The sequence below is a fragment of the Gouania willdenowi genome, chromosome 22 (assembly GCF_900634775.1).
Source record: "Gouania willdenowi chromosome 22, fGouWil2.1, whole genome shotgun sequence".
In the NCBI taxonomy this organism is placed as follows: Eukaryota; Metazoa; Chordata; class Actinopteri; order Blenniiformes; family Gobiesocidae; genus Gouania; species Gouania willdenowi.
Window position 1 is genome coordinate 28795464 of NC_041065.1, and position 10405 is coordinate 28805868.

Consider the following 10405-nt stretch of genomic DNA (forward strand, 5'->3'; position numbering starts at 1 on the left):
GCCAAGTATAACTTGATTAGACTCCAAAGGATTCAATACTGGAAAATGATGATTGTATGCAAATGCTATTAATCACACCAACAATAATGTTGGTCTTCTTTTTTTTTTTTTTTAAAAGCTACATTTTCCCCGACACACTTGGACACCAACTCCAATCCAATTATATAGATAAATAGGCTAATCATGCAACAAAAAATTTCATTTGAGGTCTATGGGCAGGTTTGATAAGCATAATCATTCACAGTGCCAAATTCACAGCCCAATTTTAGATAAGAGAGATGGGCCAAGAGGTAGAGAGAGAGGGCAAATTGAACAGATAAATACTTTAGTATTAGACATTAACATATGGATCATAAAGGAGCCAGATAAGGACAAGACATTTCATTAGTGCAAAGAAACATTTGGAGAAAATACTTTTCTATTTTGGTCATTTCTCATTTTTTATGGGTAGCAACAAGCACAAGTGTTCACAGCCTTTTTACACAATTACAAAGACAAAAAGTCATCATGGAGGCAAGGAAATGGTTCGATTTTGAATGCAATCAACACAGAGAACACCTTTTCTCTTTATTGTATATAACATTGACTTCATGTATGTTTACGGTAATACTTTTAAACAGATTTTAGCAGGAACGGCTTTGGGTATTATGGTGCTCCAGGTGAGAGTAGGCTTTGGCGCCCCAAAAACACACAAAAATGACCGACCAAAAATACACAATTAAACAACAAAAATACACTTACAACAATAACACATTAACCCTTTGTTCTTTCCTGTTATGGATGCTCAGATTGGTCATCATTCTGACATGTGGCCCCAGTAAAATGTATAGAGTAAACTAACACCACTATATCCTTTTCAGAGGAAACATAACTGAGAAGGAGCCTTTATTTCACTTCACTGACCAACCACCTATATCTTTTTTAATACTATCCATTCATTTTATTCATGTTTATTCATTTATTTTAACACTGATTAATTTTAGGACTTGTATTAGATATTTGTCAAGTAAATGTGAAGAATGGGTTGAAATGTATTATTCATAACTGTTATTTATTTATTTTTTTTAATTTCACTTTGAGAATTAAATTTTTTAACCCCTCCAGCAGATGGCGCCCCAGGCGACCGACCACCTGGTTCGCCTAAGCCCAGAGCCAACCCTGGGTTTTAGTAATGTATCTGTGTGTTTTGGCTGCTTGTGTGTGTGTGTGAGGTCTAAGAAATGTAACTGGGGACATTTGGCTTTTCCTCATCGCCACATTAATGTGTAAACAAACATATCATGACTCTCTGAATGCATAAACAATGTTGGGGTGAACATCATCTCTTTTTTCCCAGCACATGTTTTTTAATCATTATGTAGTGTCCAGGGTGTCCAGGGAATTTTTTTTAATTAATCTCTGAACATATACATGTACAGATTTCTTCATAGATACTGTATATTTCATGCAACAACAAAGTGGGTGTGGGACATGGGTTACAATCAAAGACAAGAGAATAATTTGTGTTAGTTTACACATTTATGCATTTTTTTTTCTTAAGACTAGAACAGAGCACATATACTTCATGTTCAGTTGCTAATGCAGAAGAAGTAGTTTTATTTTTATTTAATTCCTGGAAACGTTCAGGTTTTCATCAAAAGGACTAAAAATAATTTGGATGAAATTTGAACCAAAGATAGACCTTTTGCAATGGTGGATTCCATGAAATTTTGGAGGGGGATCCAGATCGATATCCTGATTCTAGATTAGTTTAAAAAATAAGAATAATAATCCCTTTTTTCCTCATTGGCCAAATTGGGAAAAAAAAAATCATATCTCGGTTCATAATTGACTGATTTTCATGAAATTTGACTCAGTTATGTCAGGTTGGTTTCGCAATTACCCCATCGTGTTTAATTTATTTAATTTTTTAAATTTTATTTAAATTTTTTAATTGTGTCTCATCATGTTTAATATGTTTCAGATACGGATTGTGCATTTTATCATGATATTTCAAAAGAATGGAGGGTAGCCATACATTTAGACCTACTGTGCGGCTATTAATGGAGATAGAAATTTATTCCAAGCCTTGAAAATGTGAAGGAACATGGTTCCATGATCAGGACCATTAGCTGTGTTTCAATTACCGTTGGAAATGCGCAAAATCGAAAAAGCGCAATAAAAATTGGTAATGGAAAAACCTGATTGGTTAAAAAACACTCAAATATCGCTAAAAAGTTTTGATGCTTTCATGAGGAGGTATTTCAGATATTTCGATATTGAAATGTGTCGCAAAAGCGCCAGTTTTTTCCACAAATACACGTCACAGAACGTGAGGTACCTGGTCACATGACCACTTCTTTCCGAGAAAACATGACGTGATACGTGTAAGCAAGAGACCGATACATTTCTTAGCATTACACTTGGAAATGATTACTGCCACATTAGACGTGAAACAACAAAGGGATACAGAGTTTTAAACGGAGGTTCTGACCATCCGCCTTTCTGCAGCGAAGTCTCGCGGGATGAAATTTCACGGGAGTTACGAGGCTCCTGCACAAAACACCGTTCAATGGAAACACGTTCAAAGCGCGATTATACTTTGTCGACATTTAGAAACCTTTTATTTTGTGAAAACCTGTAATGGAAACACAGTTAAAGATCCAGATAACTGCCAATATCTGGCAAAGATGAGATTTGGTTCTTGGCAGAGATTTACTTTTAGAAATTATTTGGCATATTTAATATCGTAAATTAATAAGTGTATTTGATTATCTACACCAGGGGTGCTCAAGTTAAATCCTGCAAAACTCAAATCCAGCATTTTTTAAACGTCTCCCTGCTCTAACACGCCTGCATCTAATGATGGGGTCGTTGTGCAGCTCCACACAAACACTGATAGAGAGCTACTAAAGGTGCGACAATATGTTGCGATATTAAATCGTCACAAGATCTCTCGCCATGCGTATACTTTCCATCTCTGTTACACGAGCGTGTTTTTTTCAACTGCAGGAGACATAGACAAAGCCCAAAGGTCCCAATTACTGCCAATAAATGTAGACATGCTAATGTTGTTGAAAAAGAACATGTCCATATCTTAAATCTAGGCTGTGTAGACTCTTCTCATTTGATGTTTTAAAAATGTTCGTGCAAAGATAGGAATATTTCTTCATTGCAAAGATTTGATTTTAATTTTTGACGACCACTTTAAATGGGAGAAAACTGTCTTATCTTTTATTTTATCTTTTTAATATTTCAATTGAGTTGAAATGGTCATACTAGAGTAAGTATGCAAGTATGGCCAGAGTTAAAGTCCAATAAAAGCAAGGTTATTTTTCCCAATTGCAATATCTTTGTATTTTGTCCATTTCCAAAATACCGTATCATTATCATGAGCGCATTATCATCACCGTAACGTTAACGCTATCGTCTATTGTCTACCGTCCCATCCCGAAGAGTTAAGATTTACAATCAGCTGTAGTGGACCAGGGCATGATAGAAACACTTGGGATTTAGCCTTTGTCTACAAAACAACATTCTTTGCGTAAAAACACGACATGTTTTGCAAACAATAAAATTCAATGGCAGATTTGGGGGGTAATCGCCCCTACGTCTGTGGGACATGGATGCAACAATCATTTTAATCAATTTAACACTTTTTTTAGTGGTAAACTCTTACTCACCGCATATCTCACAACTATATCGTATCCTGCTACTTTCTTTCAGCTGACGTGTAATCACAAGTTAGTAATTATTGTGACTCAAAGAGGAGAAAAAAAACACACACTACACAATCAATGTGTAATGGCTTCCAGAATAGAATCAAAGGCCCAGTGATGAAATACACCATACAACAAGCTAAATTTCCCTCACAAATGATTGCTTCTAATCACCTCCGTGATGTCTCAACCATAAATGTCAACTTAATTATATTTCCCCAGTGACAGTTTTAGTGCCGAGGTGACCTCAATTGAAACGGTTTTGTTTTGAAAAAAAATGACCAGTAATCAACGACTAAACACTCTCTCTAGAATGGATGAATTCCGTGATTAAAAGCAGGCTCAACACAAAGTATGCTACCGCTACAAATGTTACAACATTACACTGCCTCAATTAACAAGCCACAAACAAAATGATCCTTAGATTCAATCAAATCTTGCCGAGCTAGCTTAGACAGAGACGTAATTGGTGGGTAATGATGCTGATCGATTGGGGATGTGTATTTGAAGGACAAACATGTGTTTTTTTTTTTTTTTTTTTTTTTTTTACTCCGCTTATACTCCAAGAGTGTCTTTGTCTAATCACAGAGAGTAATTAAGGGTGACAGAAGAACTCCTGCAAGCAACAAAGCATAAACTCTGTCCCTAACAGAGACATTGGAGACTGAAAACATGAGAAAAACCATGTTTTAGCAGACTATGGTCCTGGAGGAAGGTCCAAACATTTGGATACTTTTATTTGAGGTAAAAGGAAGTCCCTTTTTACCTGAGTTACTGTACAATGTAGTACAGAATTATATTTATGTAATTGGTGATCTAATTCATTTTTGGCTGTCTGCGGTGTAGCTCTACGCTGTATATTTCTATTTGCACGCTGATGTAGGGGGCACATGTATTCATGACAAACGCACAAGATACCTAATGTAGTAACTTAGGCTGTGTTTGAAATGTCACTATAATGTACTATACACTACAAAGTATATACTATCTAATATATACTATATGTATGATAAGGATGATTAGCGTTCCCACTGAAGTTTACTTCAAAGTTTCCCAAGATGCATTTGGAACCTACAATGTCAAAAACCAGAATCACATGAAGGCTAAATATCTCTGTTGATTCTCCACCTTTGAAAGTTCTGAAAACATTTTAAGTGAGAAAGTGACCAAGTAGAATATCAACATGTGCTTATTTGACCCATAAAACATGTTTCATTGCGACATTTCTGAGATTTTTGGAGACACGCCATTGTGCGACTGACTTCCGGTTAGCTTCAAAACAAGAGCCCTATTTACAAAAGTGTTAAAAATATATATATGGAAGAAAAGAAGAGATGCTTTTGTTTTGAAAAGAGGATGTTTGATTTTTAGCTTGAAGCCTTTATTATGTATGGAACATCATCCAATCAATTTTTGGCGAAGTAATGAAATTCCCTGAGCTCATGTTCAACCTGTGTGTGTGTGAAAAGGTGAACGTCTGTGTGAATGCACAACCATAAAAGTGAGTCTATGGAAGTGCGCATCGTACTGAGATTGTATATGCGTACTACCGGGAAATACGTTTTTGCTAAAATGTTATGTAATGTATCTTGGGACGGTTGAGCATGACCAGTGTTCCCACCGTGCATACTGGAAAAATGTCTTCATATAGTATACATCCAGGTATTTCTTGCGTACTAATCTTTCCATACTATCTAATGTGAACACCCAACATACTCATTTTGATGTCAGAATTAGTTCGAGTAGTACGTTGGTATCACATTTCCAACACAGCATTAGTGTACATGTGCTCACTTGATTTTCTTCAATTTAAATGTTACTAAATTACTGTAGTTTATTCTGTTCTTCAAAGTGTCAAAATATTGAGAAAATCTCAAAAATGACTCTAAGTCTATTCAAATGTATTGTTTGCTTATATTATAGTCTTTTATAAAATTTTAAATTATTATACTTTTATTTCCATCATAATATTCAAATGAAAGATCATTTACTGGAATAAAGGTTGGAAACACTTGAATAATTGATATTGTCGGCTAAGTTGTGGTTCATTGCATTGTGGGATGTTGAGTCCCGAACACGGATGCTTATGTAACCAAGGTAATTCCGGTACTCTGATTTCGGATTGTCTTTGAACGCACCGCACACACACGTTTCACTCACAGGTTAGCTGCTAGCCACATGCTGCAGACACGCAGGAAGCATTGTGCCTCTCTGAGCTGCTCCTACACAAAGAGCCACGGACAGGTCTGTGATTAAATAAGTGTTTTTGTGTATGGTTCAAATGAAAGATGAGTAGTTGATTGTTATTTTCTCATCAGAGAGGGAGTGTTAAAGAAAAACTTAAACGCAAGCAGCTTGAGGAGCTGACGTTTTTTTTTCATCGACAGATGCTGAGGTGAGTTTCACCTTAAGTTAGTGTTTAACTTAGTGTTAGTATCTTTTAAAATGATAGTTGTGTGTTTTGTTTTGTATTTTTGTATAAATGTAGTTAAAAGTCAGGATATGACTTGTGAACTGAAGATGTAACTGATGCTGAATTATTTCACACTACTGTTAGCTAAACTGAGGCCTAGAAGTTAAGCTTAAAGCAACATACTCAATGTTCATCGAGGGTCAAAATAAATATGCAAATCTTGTGTTTAATTTAAAATGAATACATTATTTAGTTGTTTTTTCTATTTTTTTTTGTTTTGTTTTCAACATGATCACATTTCATGTTATTTTTTTGTTAACGAATGGACTATGGAACAAAAAGATTGAAACTGAACAGTAATTTTCTGCACACTCGTTTCGTGTGTAGGGTTTTTTTTCTGAGGAGAGACAATATACATACAACAGAGAAGCTGTTCTCACCACCACAAGATCATCATCGCTGCTCAGAGGAATGCTTCTCCAGGACAGGGATGCGAGGATGAAGTGATGGTCCCAGGACCAGTAAGGATCGCACCAAAGGAGTTATATTTTATTTTGATACTTTTTCTACTGAGATCTCAGGTATTTTTCTTTTGTCCTTGGGCCCAAGGTAACCAAAAAAATTAATAACTCACGGTTGAAAATTAACAGAACATTCCAAGCAGAGAAACTTGAAGGCAAATGCTTTATTTTTTTATTATGTTATTTTTGTGAATATTTTATATAGATGAGAGTCTGAAAAGAACTATTGTTGAGTTTGGGTCCCAGTGAGGGATACATTTATTTTCATTGTAGATTTGAAACAATTTTGGTTGAACATTATTTTTATTTAGGTTATTTTATATGAGTGAAATGTGCCTCAAAGATATATGAATATATCATTGCTTTATACCATTCAAGACACAACACCAGGATGCAACATGATTGTTGAATAAATTTATGTTAGATTTTCTTTTTTTTAAAAAAAACTAAGTAACGACTCTGTGTGTTCATGTAAGTGAGATTTTTTTTCTTTATGTTACTATCAATCTCCCTTTTCCTGAACCTGCTGGAGTTTAGAATTTAATGAACCTGTGATTATGGAACTGTAGGAACTTGGTGTAGGATTTTTTTTTAGAACCATAGATTTTGAGTATTACAGCCAAGGTCGACAGTAAGTTTACCTGTTACTGGGAGACACAGGTTACAAAAGTGGTGGCCCGTACGGGGAGATTGTATACTAGTAGCTTTTGATCTTCTGTCTCACATGACACACATTTTTAGTTATTAGTTTACTGACTTTAGATATGGATCTTTGCAACCGTTTTGGTGTTGATGGTCAGAGCTCCCTGTATATAACTGGTATAGATGGAGATTACACTGATGAAGAAATAGCCAGCACATTTGAAGTAAATGGTGAAGTTTCCAAGATAGTCAAGGTTCCTGATGAGCCAGGACAGCCAGAGGGCAGAGTCCTGCTCCAGTATACATCTAACAGGTCCATCTCTAAAATAGATCCCATTATCTTAGGCACCATACCAAGTCCCAAAGATCCTGCTGTGGTATGGTCTGTGAGAACCATTGGGGATGTCTGTCAGGAAGAGATTGGCAAAGAGATAGCCCGTAAGTGCCTAGATGAACTAGGCCTTGTTGCAGGTAGTAGCATGGCAGGGTTCTTAAGTATACTACAGAGTGAGATAAAAAAGGCCCCAGATACTACACAGGTACATGTAAGCCAAACCAGTAACACGTCCCACCATGACATTACAAGCGATGATAATAATAAATCACCAGAACCCTCACCCAATCGCGGTGCAAATGCTAGCATGTCTGCCAGCCCAGTTCACGTAGATGAGAACATCTTTAATCCACCTCACATCCAGAAGGTGATCGTAGAACATGTCATTCGAAATGAGTCAACCACTCCGTCATCCACACACTTAAGAATGCGCACCTTTTCTGGCCGCATGCCAAGACCTAATGGTGAAGTCGATTATGATGTTTGGCGCACCCAAGTTGATCTCCTCCTTGCTGATCCATCCTTGAATGACACTCACAAGGTGAGAAAAATCCTTGAAAGCTTGCTGAGTCCGGCTGCTGATGTTATAAAGAGCCTCGGGATCACCTCACCTCCAAATGCTTATGTAACCCAACTTGACTCGGCTTTTGGTGTTGTGGAGGATGGAGAAGAACTATTTTCAGCCTTTCTCAGCGCGAACCAGAACAATGGCGAAAAACCCTCAGCGTACTTGAACAGACTTCATAGTCTCCTCTCAAGGGCAATCTCTAGAGGGGGAGCTTTTTCTGATAATTCCAATGATCAATTACTAAGACAGTTTTGCAGGGGTTGTTGGGACCAGAGCATTATTATCGGTCTGCAGTTAGAGTACAAAAAGAGCAACCCACCTTCATTCCCCGAATTTCTCCTCATGTTGAGGACTGAAGAAGATCGCCGTTCAGCAAAGTTAGACAGGATGAAAAAGCATCTAGGTACTTCAAAAGCTGCTGCACATGCTCATCACATATTTAATGTGCCCTCTTATGACTATGAGTCTATCCCAACACCCAACACAAAGCGAGACGAGCCATCAAAGCTCGAAAAGAGAGTGAGTGAGCTCACTAAACAAGTAGAAAAGCTGCACCAAAAGTCACAAAACCCCATTAGTGACACTTCCAAACAACTGGTATCAAAGCAGAGACAAAGTGAATCCTCCAAACTTGAAACTAAGCTAGCTGAACTAACAAAACAAGTTGAAACCCTAGCCCAAATTCAAAAAGAGAATCAGGGTGCCCTGAAAAAAGACTGTCTTGCAATTAACAGCAGCAACACAACAAAACATTTCAGAGTTCCCGGGATGCCGAGACCGTGGTTCTGCTTTAAGTGTGGGCAAGATGGTCATATCGCTGCACAATGTTCAAACGAACCAAATCCCACACTAGTTCGCAATAAAAATGCTGAACTTAGGGAGAGACAAGGAAAGTTTTTAGCCCAGCAAGCAGCCTCGCCATTTGCTTTAAACTAGTAACAGCTCCTGCTGTGGGACATGCAGGAGCTGTAACACCAAGCGACTTCTGTCCCAATGAACTGGTTTATGGCACTGAGACACAAGAAACAATTATGACACAGACTATGGAGATTGACTATAATACAAAGCGACCCTTACCAGAAGGACTTATTGGTCCTCGTTGTGCAGCCACAGTCTTCCTTGAGGGTTTCCAATGTGAGTCCATTATGGACACCGGCTCACAAGTCACAACAGTTTCTGAGCGTTTTCATAGCAACTACCTATCTCATCTACCGATCCATTCCATTCATGCTCTTCTTGAGATAGAGGGAGCTGGTGGGCAGCATGTTCCCTATCTTGGCTACATAGAGACTCATCTTACCTTTCCTCAATCCATCACTGGCAGGGAGGAAGACCTAGATGTATTAGCACTTGTGGTCCCAGAATGTCAGTTCAACAACAGAATCCCCCTGTTGATTGGGACTAATGTGCTATTACAACTCTATGAGCATGGACTTGAAAAAGAAGGGCCAGAGTTTATTCGGAAACTTTATTCAAATGACTTTGCAATGATCTTCCAGCACATTGCCCAGACGCAGAAGGCTGACCACCGATCTTGTCCTGTCAGGCTACATGGAAAAGACTTTGTCACCATTGCTCCCAAACAAAAGTGCTGTGTCATGGGTTATGTCAGACCGGAGAAGAAGAGTCAGAGCACAACATTTGTGTTAGAACCACATGAAAGTCATGGGTTGCCAGGCAATCTTTTCCTTGAGGCTGCACTCATTGATATTCCTTTTAAATCAAGCAGCAGGGTCCCTGTTGTCCTGCGTAACCTGAGTGAGCACAGTGTCACGCTCCACCCAAAATGCATCCTTGCCCAGATCTGTGCAGCTCAGCACATTACCCCAATTGAGCCTGAACGAAGCATGTCCTCTCAGGACAAGCCTAGCAGTGACGATCTTGATATTAATCTCGATGATTCCCCAATATCTGAACCCGACAAAGAGCGCATTATCAAAAAGCTTAAGTCAATTCCTGAAGTCTTTGCTGTGAATAGCCTGTCATATGGTCATACCACTGCGGTGAGGCACCGCATTAGGCTGACAGACGAGGCACCTTTTAAGGAGAGGCCAAGGCCAATTCATCCCCGAGACAGAGAAGCGGTCAAGCAGCACCTGAAAGAACTGCTTGATGCAGGAATCATCAAAGAGTCAGAGAGCCCCTTTGCTTCAGCAATAGTCTTGGTGCGGAAGAAGAATGGCTCGATCAGGCTATGTGTTGACTATAGAAAGTTAAATGCTCGAACCA

General features: G+C 38.2%; 1 long non-coding RNA gene across 1 annotated transcript; it reads left to right on the forward strand.

Annotated features, from left to right (window-relative positions):
* Positions 1 to 5822: 5822 nt before the first annotated feature.
* Positions 5823 to 7016, forward strand: LOC114456808 (uncharacterized). Its single transcript, XR_003672885.1, has 3 exons — positions 5823 to 5942; positions 6017 to 6093; positions 6499 to 7016. It is a non-coding gene; the product is annotated as an uncharacterized LOC114456808 (long non-coding RNA).
* The last annotated feature ends 3389 nt before the right edge of the window (positions 7017 to 10405 follow it).